The 19,165-nt window shown below is 32.5% G+C and overlaps 1 long non-coding RNA gene across 1 annotated transcript; it reads left to right on the top strand.

The window, feature by feature from the left end:
- The first annotated feature begins 884 nt into the window (after positions 1 to 884).
- LOC143075015 (uncharacterized) lies at positions 885 to 5,366 on the top strand. Its single transcript, XR_012978210.1, has 5 exons — positions 885 to 995; positions 1,378 to 1,612; positions 2,724 to 2,858; positions 3,776 to 3,896; positions 5,206 to 5,366. It is a non-coding gene; the product is annotated as an uncharacterized LOC143075015 (long non-coding RNA).
- The last annotated feature ends 13,799 nt before the right edge of the window (positions 5,367 to 19,165 follow it).

The following is a 19,165-nucleotide window of genomic DNA, read 5'->3' as shown; positions in this document are numbered from 1 at the left end:
TAACTTATAGTGTAGAAAAACGTTTCATTTATATCCGAGCGATTAATAATAGTTTAAAAGGAAGATCTGTATCCGAGCATTGAAACATAGCATAGAAAAACGTTTCATCTAAATCCGAGTGATAAATGATAGTGAAGAAAAAAAATCATCTATATCCGAGCGATGAAATCTAGTGTAGAAAGACATTTCATCTGAATCCGAGTGATGAATGATAGTGTTAAAAGACGTTTCATCTGCATCCCGGCGATAAAACATAGAGTAGAAAGACGTTTCATCTGAATCCGAACGTTAAATCTGAATCCAAGCTATTAAAAATTTGTGTAGAAAGATGCTTCATCTGAATCCGAGCAAAGAAAAATAGTGAAGAAATAAGTTTCATCTGAATCCGAACGATTAAAGATTTGTGTAGAAAGACGTTTTATCAATCTGCATCCAGGCTAAGAAACACATATATAGTGTAGAAAGATGTTTCATTTGAATCCGAACGATGAGACATAGTATAGAATTATGTGTCATAATCCGAGCGCTGACTGAATGTGCAAGATAATGCAAGCCAGCTGGGTTTTTTCAAACTTTGATTCGGGGAAAAGTTACATTCAATAATTTATCTAGAATATTTATCAACTTTATTACATCATTTTAATGACTTTTCTTTTATCTTTGTACTTTTCAAGGAAGCTTTGAGAGAAAATTGCTGCACACATGTAACATGCAGAAAAGTTGGTATAAAACAAATACGATTACATGGTGCAGAAAATATAAATATCGTTGTGAATATTTCATACAAAAAAATCTATAGTAAACCTAATACCAAACCCAATCAGTAAAAAAATGAGAAGATGAAATAATTTTGTATTGGATGTCTTACTCTAGTCATCTTCCTTTCAGGAAAAATGGGTTGGTCACTGACATCATTCAACAACCTTTCCTAGCGTATAAAACAGGGCATAATGAAAATGTACTGACATAAGCGATTGGCAGATCTGCTGGTACCGGTAAGTACACTTTTGAATATAATAATTATTTGTTACTAGCAAAATGTATGATTTTACACAGTGTCGCTAATTTTTCATGTATTCTTTAGCAATTGCTCGCGCTAATTTACTGTTTAGATACGAGTTCACAAGAGAAGAGACAATGGAAGGAGTACGGAATGATAGCAGTTGTTTTTGAAGCTCGCCGCTTGTAAAAAAAAGTATGAAAAAAGCAACAACAACAAACCTCGTTCAACTAAATCTTATTAGCTATTCGTTAGATTCACGGAACTCTCGTTGCGAAGCAAACCATTAAAGTCCGTCTGGTAACTTTACAAGTTGGAATTCTTAGTTCTACATTAGGTATATTTTATAAAATGCTAGTATCATTATTTATTTTCAGTAAAATCATTGACTGATGATGCTGATGTTACATATCCTTTGTTTAATATGTACACTGAATCTTGTGGTCGGATGCAGATGGGTTAACCAGTATGATAAACCTGTCCGTTTTTCGTGTCCACATGGACAAGCCATTTCTTTCATCCACAGTGTACATCACAACCATTTTGAAGATCGTAGATGGTGTTTAGGGTGTAGACCTACTGGTGGACGACACATCAATTGTTACTGGACTCGTAAATATTAAATAACATTTCTTTCAAAAACCCATTAGCAATCATATTTTTTAGTATAATTCATCAAATAAAACAAATAAATTAATTGATTTTAAGTTGAGTTGATGTCTCAATGATAAAAAGATGGATCATCAGTAAAGATTTCCTCAGCTAGATTTTTTTAATAGTAATTGCTTAAGTATGGATTTTACCTTAATTTTTTTCTCAAAAATAAAACAAAATGTTTCGGTAACCGTACTAATTTACAAGCTACGAGTCGTAGAAAACTGCACAATTTGCATTGATTAGATTATTCATGAAAAACCGCTTTTTTAAATAAAAAAAGAACAAAATCAATGACCATTTCTGTAACATTCCTTTAAAAAATGTTTACTATTTGGGTTATCTCCCCTTAATAATTACGTTGAATAATTGATTCGAACAAAAACAAATATTTGGTATTTGTTTAAACAGTATATGAATAATACAATAAATAACATATGTTTCTTTACTGTGGATTCATTATTATTCGTTGGATACCAATTTTCGTGGGTTTCGTTGGTACAGGTTAACCACGAATTCAAATGTTCAACGAATAACATATTTCCAATAGGCTTTGAATACAGAGATTGGTAAAACCACGAAATCAAATATCCATGAATATGCAAGTTTTCAGCAATCAACGAAAATTGATACCCACGAAAAAAAATGAATCCACAGTATTCAAATGAACAGTCTACACGTTTATTGTCAAAACTATTGATTGACACAATGTTTTGGCCTCCATGACTATATCGTGGATGCCAGGTTTTATTGGTGGAGAAATCCACAGTGCTCGGAGGGAACAATCGATCTTGGACAATCATAGTCAATTAAAATCGGAGTCGAACGCACATGACACGTACACGAATCGAACTGACAACCTCGGTGTTTTAGGCTGCATAGGAACTGCTTAAACCTCTCGACAAACGAAGCCCACAGCTCGAAAGAGAAACTTCACTATGACCCATTGAAGTGAATACTAAAGTAATACCAGGGCGTCTGAATATGTAAAATATGCAATTTAAACACACTCTAGTTTATATTGTTTTGATTTAAATGCTAAATTTGTCATTTATATTTTATATATCAGCTCATTATGTGAATGACTGGGATAAATTCTTCAGCTTTCAATGCAACAATTATGGATTCATAGTTGGTATGCAGAGCATCCATCACAACCACTATGAGGACAGAAGGTTTAGATTTCAATGTTGCTCAATTGCTGGTAAATATTCTATTAATGTTTAGCAATTGTATCATTTCATCGGCACTGTCATGTTTGAACGATATATATGATATTGAAAATTACAGTCCGAAAATATTATTTTTTTAAATTCACAAATTCACAAACTACTCTTGTTTAGCTAATTAACCTTGTATGACTTTGGTAAAAAAATTTGGGAGCCTTTTAGACTTTGATGCGCTTATATAGATATTATTGATATTATCATTATATAAAAAAACATAAGCTTTGATATAACCTCGTGAAAATTGTTCAAGAAACACGTGTCGTTCGCGCACTAGAATACAATTCAAATTCTGACGTTTATTTCAAAATGCTAACAGATAAAAGGGTCTTGATAAGGGATACTTCATTTATGTATTCTTTAATTTTTAAGGCTATTTTTCTCTACTCTATATTTTTTTTCATTATTCTCTATTCTTTGTATTTTAGCACCTTATGATTCTCTATTCTATATGTTTTGGTCAATATTCTCTACTTTTGATATGTTAGGATTTTTTTCTGAAGTCTTTTCTGTGTCATTTTGGTCTTTTGTGGACAGTTGTCTCATTGGCAATCATACACATCTTCTTTTTTATATTTGCCCATTATTATCTATTCTGTAAAACCCATACAGACCATCAGCTAAAAATCTTAATAATCAACAGTATGATAGTATTTTGATAGAATATAAGATTTTTTTTTAATTTATAACCAACTAATTTAATAATCGATTTTGAAAATCTAAGTCACGATTGGAGTTAATATAATCACATTCCTGACGATGTTTAATACAAATTATAAAAAAAATCCTTATCCAATCGCAAAGTGGGATTTTATTCTTCATAGTTATTTCCGTTTGCGTATATCATATTTTGTCAATCAGTAAGTAGCTAATTACATACATATATTACATTTAGGAAAGGATCTCAGTCAGTGTCATAAAACCTTCAGGAATCAGTTTGACAAACCCAATACAGTGCATGTACCAACTGGTTCCGTTGTAAGAGGTGTTTCCAGTACACACAACAACCACTACGAGTAAGTTTAATTATTTCAATGAGTTTATGCCAAATAGTTCCGTTACTAGAGATGTTGTATATACACACACCAGTTGATATGAGTAATTTTAGATATTTCCTTTAGTATGTACCTAATGATTACGTTATAGGAAGTGTTCAGTACACACAACAACTGCTATGAGTAAGTTAAAATATTTCGAAGAAAAATAACACTGAATGGTGACAAAACACAATACTCATATCCCAAAACATGATATGCCCATTATAGATTTTCAAATATTGGTGAATATTCAGCCAGGGAAGCTTTTCCGAATTGTTATTTTTCTTTCAATATTGATATACTTATTAAAAAATGATTATCAGGAACAGATCTCATCCGATTCAAAATTTTCACTTATTTTCCAAACATTCAGATTATTAGTTACACAGTGTGCAATTGTCCTATACGAGAATTTATCGGGTCAATAAAATTCATAAATTCCGTATTAGGACAATTGCACACTGTGTAACGAATTCATCCTGATTTTGTTATATTACAAATTTATATATTCAAATTCAATTATAAGGGTAATATCAAGCCAATATATTTAGATAGTTAATCTAAAACTGTGAAAAATGAAAAATACTAGGACTATAAACCAACATTTTTTTTTAAATTTTTTATATTAGGACAATGTTATAAGGGAGATAATTCCAATTGACGTAATAAATTTTTTTTTACTGAAATTTATTAGAACAACATCAGCCATTCAAATTTCGAGAAATTACTCTAAATCAGGAAAAATATATATATTGTTTTCTGTTGGAAAGTGGTGTCTGTTGTCTTTACCAATCATACCCTATTATTAATATTATCAGAAGATGTGGTATGATTGCTAATGAGAATACATTCCAACAGAGACTAAATGACGTTGACGCTATAATAACTATAGATCACCGTACAACAATTAGCAAAACCAATACCACACAGCAACTTATAAAAGACCCAAACTCTACAAGTGTTAAACAATTCAAACAAGAACATACATAGATGTAGGAAGATGTGGTGTGAGTGCCAATGAGACAACTCTCCATACAAATAACAATTTAAAAAGTAAACCATTATAGGTTAAAGTACGGCCTTCAACACGGAGCTTTGGCTCACACCGAACAACAAGCTATAAAGGGCCCCAAAATTACTAGTGTAAAACCATTCAAACGGGAAAACCAACGGTCTAATCTATATAAACAAAACGAGAAACGAGAAACACGTATATATTACATAAACAAACGACAACTACTGTACATCAGATTCCTGTGCATTTTCTTAAATTTTAATTTCATTTCAGAGATCGACAATACAGCTGGAACATATGCAAGTTGGTTAATCGTGAACAGTTTTCCATAATTTGAGGATTTTGAGAGTTTGAAAACTTTAACATCAATAGTCTATTATATGAAAATTACTCTTTGTTCACTAGATACACAATAAAAGTTTTGGTTAGTTAAACCTCTAATTAGAAAAAGTCCGCTTACTTTAAATACAAACCCAGACCTAACAATTCAATAATATGCCCCTCATGGGAGAATACAAAGCTCTATATCATGACTTGTTATAAATCACTTGAAACAACTCTTTGATAGGTCCATATATGGTCTGTTACAAGTCAAAATATTTGCGCTATTCAGCATTCCGTCAATAGCGGTCCAAAGTTCCAATCCTTCACCCCGTTCAACCTAATGTATTAATTTTATATTTTCGTCGTTTTAATTATGTCACGAAATTTTGCGATAGGACGTTAAATTAGGACAACAGTAGTTTAGCGATGTTCAAATCCCTTAAATCGATAAGGAAAAGACAAATCAAGGGAGCAAACAAAAACTCTGAACTCCAAAAGGAGCAATGTCGGTTATTTCGACAGGATAAGCATCTTCTGCTATCCATGTCTCACCTACCATTCGAATTCATACTCATTTGAAATGATAAATTCGGGAATAGAGTTACTATTATTTAGGTAAAAATTAGACACGAGTTATAAGGTCAATAAAACAGCATAACCCAAACGATTCACTCCCTAAAAACAAAATATTACTGAAAAACGAAGCAAAACAAATAAAACATTTCAATTGCTGCCAAGATTACTTGACCGAAAACGTTTTTTGAGGAATAAACTCAGACTAAATGTCGCAAGACAGAATGTAAGTTGAAAGTGAACTTATCATCTCTGCTTACGACAGCTCTCCTGATACCGTTCAACCAATTGCCCTCAACCATGAATGCATATTGGACCGATCTTTTTATGAGCGTACCGATATATATTTAATACAGTAAATATTCGTGATGTAAACAATCTGTTTGTAAGCTCGTACGTACAAATAGTGTGTTTAGCGTGTGTACGTGTTTAAAAAAGAAAAGAAAATGTTTCTTTTACTATTTGTCTTGATAGTAATACGTTTTATCATTCTAAAAATGGAAAACAAGATACATTTGAGATGCAACTACTGTGAAGAGGAGTCTGATCAAGAGTATGCTAGCAATATAGCACCATATAACTTCCTTCCTAAGAATTGGAAAATACTTATTTCTGTCTAAACAAGATCGTTCGAAGCACTGGACAATCTACCAGGGCGTGCATAAAACTGTACAAAGTCATGTCAAAACGAAAATATTTTCTATGATCCAATACTACCCTTTTAAATTATGCCGAATATAGACAGAAGCAACGTATATGAGTATTGTAGATGGGGAAATAGTAAAAGGGCGGATCAAGTGTATGTGTTTTGTTTTATTGTTATTGTATTTGTTTTTTGTGGGAGGGGCTGACTCCTGGCGACATTCAGCAGAATACTTGTGTTTATATTGCGTTTTGCATTTTACTGCTGTCCCTAAGTTTTTTACACCTATTATCAAAACTCTGGGATTTTCCAATGTACTATATATATATATATATAATGTACACAGCCATGTATCACCATCACTGCTGGTACACCGATGGATAAATCTGTTGTAGAGTTGTCACTTGCTCAGACGTACTTATAAATATGATTATTTTCTGTGACTGTGTCTAACATTAATTCGTAGGATCCTTTACTATAGATAATTTAGCTGATCTATAAGAATAGCATCTTCATGCATTATATATCATGTACTGTATTACGACGTTAGATTAAAACTGACGTGGAAAGGTAACACATGGCCACCGAAAGCTTCATTTTATATGAAGCCCAGGTGGTCGTGTGGTCTAATGGGACGGCTACAGTGCAGGCGATTTGGTGTCACGATATCTCAGAAGCATGGGTTCGAATCCCGGCGAGGGAAGAACAAAAAAATTGCGAAAGCAAATTTACAGATCTAACATTGTTGGGTTGATGTTTAGATGAGTTGTATATACATAATGTACACAGCCATGCATCACCATCACTACTGGTGATCCGATGGATAAATCTGTTGTAGAGTTGTCACTGGCTCAGACGTACTTATAAATATAATTTTTTTTGTGACTGTATCTAACATAATTTGTAGGATCCTTTACTATAGATAATTTAGCTGATCTGTAGGAATAACATCTTCATGCATTATATATCATGTACTGTAGTACGACGTTAGATTAAAACTGGCGTGAAAAGGTAACACCCGGCCAAAGAAAGCTTCATTTTGTATGAAACCCAGGTGGTCGTGTGGTCTAGCAGGACGGCTACAGTGCAGGCGATTAGGTGTCACGATATCTCAGTAGCATGGGTTCGAATCCCGGGGCGGGAAGGACAAAAAATTTGCCAAAAGCAAATTTACAGATCTAACATTGTTGGGTTGATGTTTAGACGAGTTATATCTAACTTTGTTGGGCTAACTTTGAGACGAATTATATATTTTAGCCCAACAAAGTTAGATTGTCAAATTTGCGTTAGCAACTTTTTGTTCTTCCCTCTGCGGGATTCGAACCCTTGCATCTGTGACAGCGTGACAACAACACCGTCTGTACCGTGTCCAGCGCCCTAGACCACTCGACCAACTAGGCTACATAAAATATAGCTATCGGTGGTCGATGAAATACCTTTCCTTGTCGGCTTTATCTAGGGTTTTAAAATAGTACATGATGTATAGCGGCTAGTAGATGGTGTACTTTGCAGATCAGGTAATTTGTATTTCGTAATGATGATAACGTTAATTACCATGCCGCCACATCAAATTTTAATTTTATTATACACGTCTAAACATATGACAATTTTATGACAGACATTTTCAATCGGATAACACGTGGTTATACATATATATCAATATCAATCATGAAATATAATGGACTGTAAAAACAAAGGTAACAGGAATTGATATTGAATAGATCATGAGTCCCCTTTATTCCGTTCTAAAGACCGTTTTATAAAGGATCCAGTGATTTTGGATACATCAAGGTTATAGTAAATAATATCAGAAGAGAAAATGAACATTAATCTGAAAACGGTTAAATTTGATCAGCATAGTAATATGTTTATGTGACTTATTTGGAATATATAATATTGCTCTTCACTAAATAACAGTTATAAACGAGAAATACTTTGGTTTGAGTACAATAATGTCTTCTTTTGTATTCACATTTTCTTTAAAATTAACAAAAAAATGTTTTAAATGTTGGTTTGTAAAACACTGAATTTTAAGTGAAATACAGGAAAATTGGGCGTCATTTGTACTTAAAACTTGTATATGGCATGAGTTTTTCTAATTACCGAAGTCTGTACGATTGCCTATAATTGTTTGAAGTTTGGAGGACAGTTGTCTCAGTAGCAATCATACCCCATCTCCTTATTTTCATAGTATTCCGAATAAGACAAACAGTCATGAATACAACTATTATACTTGCAAAATAGTAGAAAACCGATCTGATCGCATGTAATACCACTAAAAAAAACCAGGTCAATACTCGAAAGAAAGTAGACCTTTTCACTCTAAAAAACACAATTCCAGCCGGATACTTTACCTACCTAGGAGTATATTAGACTTTAAGATACCATTATTTGCCGCGATTTCTACGAGTGTCTAGCACACTTAATTAGCGTTTCCTTCGTGCGGATAGTGGTCTACGTATAAGTATCGACCTGTTTGGTATAACTATTTTTGGTCAGAAGTGGGTTCAATCCATGGCTTAGTCTGTAAATTTACCGACTGTGTCCAAATCGTAAATGTACCGACTGAGTCCAAATCGTAAATTAAACGACTGTGTCCAATTCGTAAATTAAACGACTGAGTCCAAATCGTACATGTTCCAACTGAGTCCAAATCGTAACAATTTTGATTGATAGATATAAGAAGATGTGGTATGAGTGCCAATGAAACAACTCTCAATCCAAGTCAATTTAAAAAAAATTAATGTAAACCCGGTCTTCAACGTGGAACCTTGGCTCACACAGAGCAGCAAACTATAAATTGGACTAACATGCCTTGTCATATGGGATACGTTTATAGTGTCGACACACCAAGTCAATCTCCGTTTGTATTTCTTCAAGATTGTTTTCTTTCTTATTTTAAAAATGAATTTACTACGAAAAAATGAAGAATAACAGTGTGTAAAGTATTACTTTATTTACATGGTTATTACATAAAAGCTCTGTGTTTCAATCACCCCCTGGTGATTATCGATCTGTTTGATGTTTGCGGCTCTAGCTTCTTGTCCTTATTGAACTCATATGTACATGTTTGTTTGGCCTGCATGTATAATAGAAACTGTTTGATGTTTGCAGCTCTAGCTTCTTGTCCTTATTCAACTCATATGTACATGTTTGTTTGGCCTGCATGTATAATAGAAAAAACAATGGAATACTACAGTAAAACTTTGATATTTACCTATAAACTAACAATCCATCTATTATTTGATAACATTCATCTCATTTTCCTCATTGAAAGACCATTATTATTTCTTGACAATCTTGCAGCTCATGAGCCATTTTAGGGGGCGACATGTACCGAAACAATGATGTTGATATGTCTGCGACCCATAATAAACGATCCTTTGATAACGAACAATCAACTCGTAAAGGTGACCGCTAAACTTTTAAGTAATGAAAGCAGCCAAGGCTAACAATAAAATGAAATTGTTTGACTAGAATCTGTCAATAGGATAAATTGGAGATATCAAAGGGCGACAGGAATAAAGCAATCGCCACCTTCCTTGTCATTTGGTGTAGAATAGCGTAGCGATTATAGGTCGAGATCACTCACAATACCAATTTTTACTGTCATTACTAGTTTTTTTTTATTGATTTTATGAACATATCTTTCCCAAATATCCACCATTTTCTACATAAGAAAATGCCTGTACCAAGTCAGGAATATGACAGTTGTTATCCATTCGTTTGATGTGTTTGAACTTTTAATTTTGCCATTTAATTAGGGACTTTCCGTTTTGAATTTTCCTCGGATTTCAGTATTTTTTTAATTTTACTTTTTACTGCATTTCAGACTGAACAAATATTACTATAGTTATTTGATTTATTGAAACCTTTTTTGATATCAGGCAAATGAACAACATGTTTTGTTTTTGAAATAGGTAAGCGTTCAACAAACTTTAATTTGGCCTTTATATTTTGTGGAGTCAGCACTTTATAACAATATGAGGAATTTAAAGTCAAAGTCACATATAATAGGGCGATTTTCGTCAATTATGTTTCAGAACATAACATTGTAATGTTAACTTTAAACTTGGCTTCTATTATATATATTTTCCATTTGTAATTTTGTTGTTTGCGCAATATATAATGGAAGTTGACTTTGAAATAATTCTAAATTCATATGATACCCAGTGACACAAATCCCATTAAAAAAGAACTAAATCAATGATATTTCGACAGAAGCGGGTAGCATTTCAGCTTATCAATCAATGACTTAATAAGTTTTATCTGAAATAGCGGAAGAAATGTTGTGTTCATTCTCAATTGACTTTTTTTCACATTTCCGACTTTTGACTCCTTATCATATATTTTTTAGACAGGTTACATACTCTATCATGTCTATGGTAGGAAGTCCTGGTACTCAGTCAAGAAAGAGCAATAAAAAAAGTCGAATCGAATCATATAATCGGTGCAATTTAGGGCGAGTGTTTGCTTTTTTCCGATGATTTTGTCGTCTATAGAAAACACGAAATAGTTAATTTCCCCCAAAAATTATAACGATTGTCAGCTTAATTTTACTTTTTTATGTCGCTTTTACCTGACCGGGTACCAGGATGTCCTACCACAGATTAGGATATAAAGTACTAAATGGTGGCCCCATTGCCGGCAATGCTATTTTTAGCAATTATCTCCTTAAAAGGCGCTTTTAATAAACTAATTATGGAAAAACTGCTGTTGTCTAATTGAAGCTCGATATCTATTTGCGATTTTACCGCACTCAAATATATATGGTCCCATGGCTTTTCTTGGTGAATTTTGGGTTTTTTTACGATACCTGACGATTTCGCAGAAAAATTTCCCTAATTTTGAGCAACATAAAAAAAATATTTCCGGCCCTTCATACTATACATTTAAGGACAAATTTGTGCTTGCATGAAACTTCATTCATAATGCTTTCCAGAAGAAAAATATATAAAAGATATAACAACCAATCACAGAGCGCCATCTATTTTTATCTCTATGTCATGTTCCCTTCATAAAATGGCTGCGCCCATGTAATTTTATTTGGTACATTGTAACCATTAGTTAATCTGTCGCAAAAATATAAACTCCGGAGTCAAAAGTCGGTAATATGAAAATATTCTATTATCTGATCTTGACTCGTACATGTGTCGTACATTGTTAATGAGTATAAAAAAAGTGAGTTTTAACACTATCTGTGCTATATAATCGTACAATAATCGTTTGACCTATTCAATATTTAATTTCATATAAAAGGCTGTCAGCATGGAGCAGGCAGACCAAGTTCAGGACAGCATTGTCGCAACAAGCCAAAAGATGTTGATCAATTTTGTTTTCCTTCTGTTAGTAGGAGCTTTATGTTCAGGTAGGACTTTTTCACATTTGTTTGTCTCTCTTTAAAACACTATATACTGTTAAACCAATAACAATGTACACGCATCACTGTAAGTTTATTCTATTATAGAAACAGTTCACTGTAAGTTTATTCGTGTCGGTTAGTGTATGGAAAGGTATATACTATGACATTTATATGTCATAGTATATACCTTTCCATACACTATCCAATTTAGCTCATATTTACAACTTGAGTAATCCTGTAATTAGTCTATTGATATGTTTTGGCAGACTAGGTGTAGCTCTTACATAGTTTTGTAAATATTCTCACTTGTATCATTGTAAAATATTGAATCCAGAATAAAAAGATGGTAGCTGCTGGTGTAATATTAGTTATCTTGGTGTAATCAGGGGTGTACAGAATTTTACACCGTTGTTGAAAATTCATACACCCTGAGGCGCAGCCGAATGGGTGTATGAATTTTCAACAACGGTGTAAAATTCCGTGCACACCTGATTACACCAAGATAACGAATTTATTTCTTATGAACAATTCCTTTACTCATTTTGAAACCAGGATGTAAAATTATAAAAATGGTTATGAAAATTTTCCAGCGTAATATTTTTTCAATGTCCATGTTGCTGCACATTGTCAAATACTTTTTTACTCTATTTTTGGCAAAAGTCAGAATTTTTTTTGTGTGTTTTGAGTTTACAAAAAAAAAAAAAACAAAAAAAGAAAATGAAATTTTTTTTTTAGCATTTTCTTCTTATTATTTTTTTTCTAAATTTTATTTTATTTCTTTATTTTGGCAATTTTTTTAAAAAAAAATTTCTGACAAAATTTCATTTTTTAAAAATTTTTGGCAAAATTTTATTTATCCCCGGGTGAACAAGGGTGGGGTGTTATTTACACCGGGGTAGTCAACCAATCAGATTATAGTATTTTTGCTGCATAAGAAATAAGTATGTTTATTGACATAATAAACCCATCATAGATACCAGGACTAAATTTTGTATATACGCCAGACGCGCGTTTCGTCTACAAAAGACTCATCAGTGACGCTCGATTCCACAAAAGTTAGAAAAGCCAAATAAAGTACAAAGTTGAAGAGCATTGAGATCCAAAATTCCTAAAGAGTTGCCAAATACAGCTAAGGTAATCTATGCATGAGGTAGAAAAAGCGGTGTTTAACTATACATGTACTTCTTCACATGGTAAGATGACAAAATAAATTAACCAAAAGCAGGCAATAATTAATTGCCATGGAAGCTTTACATTCTTGAAAACATTTTTTTCAATTTCGCCTAAAAACTAAAACTGTAATAAATTTTACACTTATAGATAGATTGCAGTGGCGGATCCAAAGAGGGGGAGTGGGGAGTTCAGGAGGAGGATAAAAAACACCCTTTTTGTGGTGATCAATACTTTTGAATGAGGACATACATTTGGACCCCCTCCTTTATCTTGAGATGGAACCTCTTTCAAAAATGACTGGATCTGCCACTGGTATGTACCCATAGGTAGTAAAGTGGATAGTTTACATGCATGAAATATTTGTCACTGGATATTAAGCAACCAATAATCAATCAATTCATGACGAAATAGATCAAATTGCTTTAATTTCCCTTCACACTGAGGTTTTATGGTTCACTTTTTTTTGTGTACAAAGTAATTGCATGGAAGATAAATTATTACAACTTTCTGATGGTGTTGTACTCAAGGTATAAAAAAAAACATATTTGTTACTCTTTATTTAAATGAAAAAACTTTTAATCGTCAAAAACATTTTAAGATCCAAAGATTAAATAGTAGGATGTTTAACAGGAGTGCACACACTGAAATGTCTCGCCTTCTTTACTAATCATTGATATTATGTTGATAGACCTAAATATAAAGCTTTATTACAACTGTCACATTAACTCAAGATTAACCAAGAAAACAAAACATTGATCAATGAACCATTAAAATGAGGTCAAGGACAGATGAACTATGCCAGGCAGACATGTACAGCTAACAATTCTTCAATACAACAAATAAAGTTGACCTACTGCTTATTGCTTATAAATTAAGAAAAACAGACCAAAACACAAACACTTAACGCTTAGCAATGGACCGTGAATATGAGGTCAAGGTCAAATAAAACCTGCGTAACAGACATATAGATGATATAATATTTTCATACAACAAATATAGTTGACCTAATGCATAAAGTATTAGAAAAATAGACCAAAACTCAAAAACTTAACTTTGACCACTGAACCATGAAAATGAGGTCAAGGTTAGACGACACCTGTCAGCTAGACATGTACACCTTACAATCATTCCATACACCAAATATAGTAGACGTATTGTATATAGTTTAAGAAAAACAGACCAAAACACAAAAACTTAACTATAACCACTGAACCATGAAAATGAGGTCAAGGTCATATGACACCTGCCAATTGGACATGTACACTTTACAGTCCACCCATACACCAAATATACTAGACCTATTGCTTATAGTATCTGAGATATGGACTTGACCACCAAAACTTAACCTTGTTCACTGATCCATGAAATGAGGTCGAGGTCAATTGAAAACTGTCTGACGGGCATGAGGACCTTGCAAGGTACGCACATACCAGATATAGTTATCCAATTACTAATAATAAGAGAGAATTTAACATTACAAAAATTCTTAACATTTTTTCAAGTAGTCACTGAAAAAAGAAAATGAGGTCAAGGACATTGGACATGTGACTGACGGAAAGTTCGTAACATGAGGCATCTATATACAAAGTATGAAGCATCCAGGTCTTCTACATTCTAAAATATAAAGCTTTTAAGAAGTTAGCTAACGGCGCCCTCGCCACCGTAGCCGCCGACGCCGGATCACTATCCCTATGTCGAGCTTTCTGCAACAAAAGTTGCAGGCTCGACAAAAATCAACTTGAAAACTAATTACAAACTATTCAGTTTAATTTGGAACACAGCATTTATTCCAAAATAGCCAGTAGCAATTTTTGTTTTAATATCTTGATTACGATACAATGAAATCTTACCCTTGTGGTCATTCATGCGTAGTTACTTAGTACATGGAAAAAGTATGTACTATGAAAATTAGAAGGCAAATATAAGCAATTTGATTGGACGAGAAGTTGTAAGTATGTGCTAATATTATAGAAACAGTTCATCGTAAGTTTATTCTATTATAGAAACAGTTCACTGTAAGTTAATTATATTGCAGAAACAGGAAAATTGTACAGTAAATACTTATGGAATCGTTTAATGTGTTTAAGCTTTTGATTTTGCCATTTAATTAGAGACTTTCCGTTTTAAATTTTCCTTGGAGTGCACTATTTTTTAGACTTTACCTTTCAGTTATCAAAATCTAAAAAGAAATAGTTTTTCGAAAAAAAAAAATTACTTTCAATAATTTGATTCATCAATTTAATTATCTTGTAATGAAAGTCTTTTTTTTATACATAATATATATAAAAAAAACGGATATCAAGTATGACTTCCAATGCAACAAATACCCAACATAATTTAAATGACATTGACATGATGTATGTTCGCAAATATAAGTCATCCAACGGGAAAGTCACATAAAAAGATACACTTGAGAGAATATGAAATAATTCAAAGGAAAAAAGACCAAAAAAAAAATGTCAATGTAAACAATATGCACATGTTTATTTACTGGTAACATTCCCAAGTTATGTCTCTGTGAGATGGAACACAGAGAGCATAACTGGGAACCAGTGTGTAAACAAAATTAATTTTCTATGAATATTCAAATTTCCCCCAAAAGAGGCGTGTTTGAGAAACAGCTGTATTTACAAAGTGCAACCTTTAATTCTTTTTTAAGTCCTTTCAAGCGATCAAGGGTTCACTGTATGAAAACATCTTAACCGAGACCTTTACTGTACATACAGACCTTAATTGAATTGAAATGTAACATTGTTATGGGGAAACATAGTCGAAACCTTGAATCATAGTGTCATCAGTTTCGAACGGTGAAATTAACCAATATACAACATCAAATGCAGTCTTGTTTGGTTGTATCGAATAGAAAAAAATAAAAGAAAAACAAAATTAAGATTACAGAGAAAAATTGGTAAACGAATAGAAATAAAGAATAGATATAAATGGAGTTCTGTATGAAGAATAGAAATAAACTGAGTGCTACTTATGAACAATAGAAATAAATGGAGTGATGTATGAAGAATAGAAATAAATGGAGTGCTGTATGAAGAATATAATTAAATGGAGTGCTGTTTGAAGAATAGAAATAAATGGAGTGCTGTATGAAGAATAGAAATAAATGGAGTGATGTATGAAGAATAGAAATAAATGGAGTGATGTATGAAGTGAAGAGATAAATGGAGTGATGGAGTGATGTATGAAGTAAAGAGATAAATGGAGTGCTGTATGAAGAATAGAAATAAATTGAATGCTGTATGAAGAATAGAAATAAATGGAGTGCTGTATAAAGAATAGAAATAAATGGAGTGCTGTATGAAGAATAGAAATAAATTGAGTGCTGTATGAACAATAGAAATAAATGGAGTGCTGGAGTGCTTTATAAAGAATAGAAATAAATGGAGTGCTGGAGTGCTTTATAAAGAATAGAAATAAATGGAGTGCTGAATGAAGAATAGAAATAAATGGAGTGCTTTATAAAGAATAGAAATAAATTGAGTGCTGTATGAACAATAGAAATAAATGGAGTGCTGGAGTGCTTTATAAAGAATAGAAATAAATGGAGTGCTGAATGAAGAATAGAAATAAATGGAGTGCTGTATAAAGAATAGAAATTATATGGAGTGCTGTATGAAGAATAGAAATAAATTGAGTGCTGTATGAACAATAGAAATAAATGGAGTGCTGTATGAAGAATAGATATAAATTGAGTGCTGTATGAAGAATAGAAATAAATGGAGTGCTGTATGAAGAATAGAAATAAATGGAGTGCTGTATTAAGAATAGAAATAAATGGAGTGCTGTATGAATAATAGAAATAAATGCAGTGATGTATGAAGAATAGAAATAAATGGAGTGATGTATGAAGTGAAGAGATAAATGGAGTGATATATGAAGTAAAGAGATAAATGGAGTGCTGTATGAAGAATATCAATAAATGGAGTGCTGTATGAAGAATAGAATTAAATGGAGTGCTGTATGAAGAATATATATAAATTGAGTGCTGTATGAAGAATAGAAATAAATGGAGTGCTGTTTAAAGAATAGAAATAAATGGAGTGATGTATGAAGAAAAGAGATAAATGGAGTGCTGTATGAAGAATAGAAATAAATGGAGTGCTGTATGAAGAATAGAATTATATGGAGTGCTGTATGAAGAATATAATTAAATGGAGTGCTGGAGTGCTGTATGAAGAATAGAAATAAATGGAGTGCTGTATAAAGAATAGAAATAAATGGAGTGCTGAATGAAGAATAGAAATAAATGGAGTACTGTATTAAGAATAGAAATAAATGGAGTGCTGTATGAAGAATAGAAATAAATGGAGTGCTGTATAAAGAAAAGAGATAAATGGAGTGCTGTATGAAGAATAGAAATAACTGGAGTGTTGTATGAAGAATAGAAATAAATGGAGTGATGTATGAAGAAAAGAGATAAATGGAGTGCTGAATGAAGAATAGAAATAAATGGAGTGCTGTATGAAGAATAGAAATAAATGGAGTGCTGTATAAAGAAAAGAGATAAATGGAGTGCTGTATGAAGAATAGAAATAAATGGAGTGCTGTATAAAGAAAAGAGATAAATGGAGTGATGTATGAAGAATAGAAATAAATGGAGTGATGTATGAAGAAAAGAGAATAATGGGCAAAATAAATTAAAAAAACCCCAATTTAACAATAAAAAAACAAAGGACTAAACTGTGACGTATTTTTGTAACGAACATATAATTTTGAAATTCACACATACACCTTAACAATACAAATCCAAACAATTATGAAATATTTGCGTTGTTTAACTATCGATCCACATTTATTATGCAGGTTGATTCTCAGATTTTGTTTTATGTGAAATCGTATTTAATCATTATTCGCTATAATATATTATTTTTTCGCCCTTTCTATACGCTGTGGTATTTGTCATAAAAAAGGACCACACGCGTACGATGTCACATGTCCTTTGATTCTGGTGAACGTCGTTCTCATTGACAATCATACCAAATATCCTTTTTCTATTGCTAGTGTTTTGGTTGTAAAGAATACTGTTTCGAGTGAGTTTGACATTTAAATTGCTGCAATTGACTTAAATGTTTTATGTTGTAGCAGCAAAACCAGATGTTAAGCTAATATTCCACTGTATTGATGGAACAGACATGTGTCTTAAATAAAATGTAACGCAACAAATATGCCATTGGATTCTACGGTAAATGAAATATTTATGTAATAAACGCAGCACGCACATTATCAATCACCAGAAAATTAAATAAAGACAATAGTAGTATACCGCTGTTTAAAAGGTATAAATCGATTGAGAGAAAACCGAAGAAACACATCAACTATGAGTGAAAACAGAAACACCGAAGTACAACAAAAATCAAACGACCATGCAGCATACATAGAAACGAACTATTATATAACATTGTAATTTTCCTGACTTGGCAGATGACATTTTAGGAAAATAAATGGTGTGTTGAACCTGGTATTTCATGTTTGTGGCTTAAAGTCATAAATCGATTGAGAGAAACATAGTCGGGTTAAAAAAACAACTGAGCGAATCACATCAAATATAAGAGCAAAACAACGAAACAACTAAAACACTGAAGTGCAACAAAACCAAAACGACAATGTAACACACACAGAAACGAACTATAAGATAACAATTGCCATTTTCCTGACTTTGTACAGGACATTTTAGGAAAAAAATGGTGGATTGTACTTGGTTTTGTTGCTCGCCAAACCTCGCCCTTTTAAAGCGTTTAAAACAAGGCAAATCCGTATTACATGCCATATCATCCTCGACCAATATATGTTACGGATTTTGCCATGTTCTATTCTCTATAATGCGTCCAACGCTCTCTTTTGGATTAACCTAAACCAAAAACACCCAAAGATATCAACCTGAATGTCACAAGTGCTGTACTAATTTATTTAAGTAAACGTCTTTATTTCACAAATAAAATACATCTTTTCTATCATGCGAACAATATCTCCAATAAACTAAAATGATTGCTCCCTTAAACCTTACTTAGTGTTATAAATTGAAGATTTGTTCTATGTAATTGTAGATACATCTATCAAAGACCTCACTGTGCTGGTGAAGTTTATGTTTGATCACTGATCACCCACATATTGGTGAAATCCGAGAAGTGTAAACTTACACGACTACA

The sequence above is a fragment of the Mytilus galloprovincialis genome, chromosome 5, assembly GCF_965363235.1.
Source record: "Mytilus galloprovincialis chromosome 5, xbMytGall1.hap1.1, whole genome shotgun sequence".
Classification (NCBI taxonomy): Eukaryota; Metazoa; Mollusca; class Bivalvia; order Mytilida; family Mytilidae; genus Mytilus; species Mytilus galloprovincialis.
The sequence above is the reverse complement of the archived record's forward strand: the minus strand, read 5'-3'. Positions and strand labels throughout refer to the sequence as shown.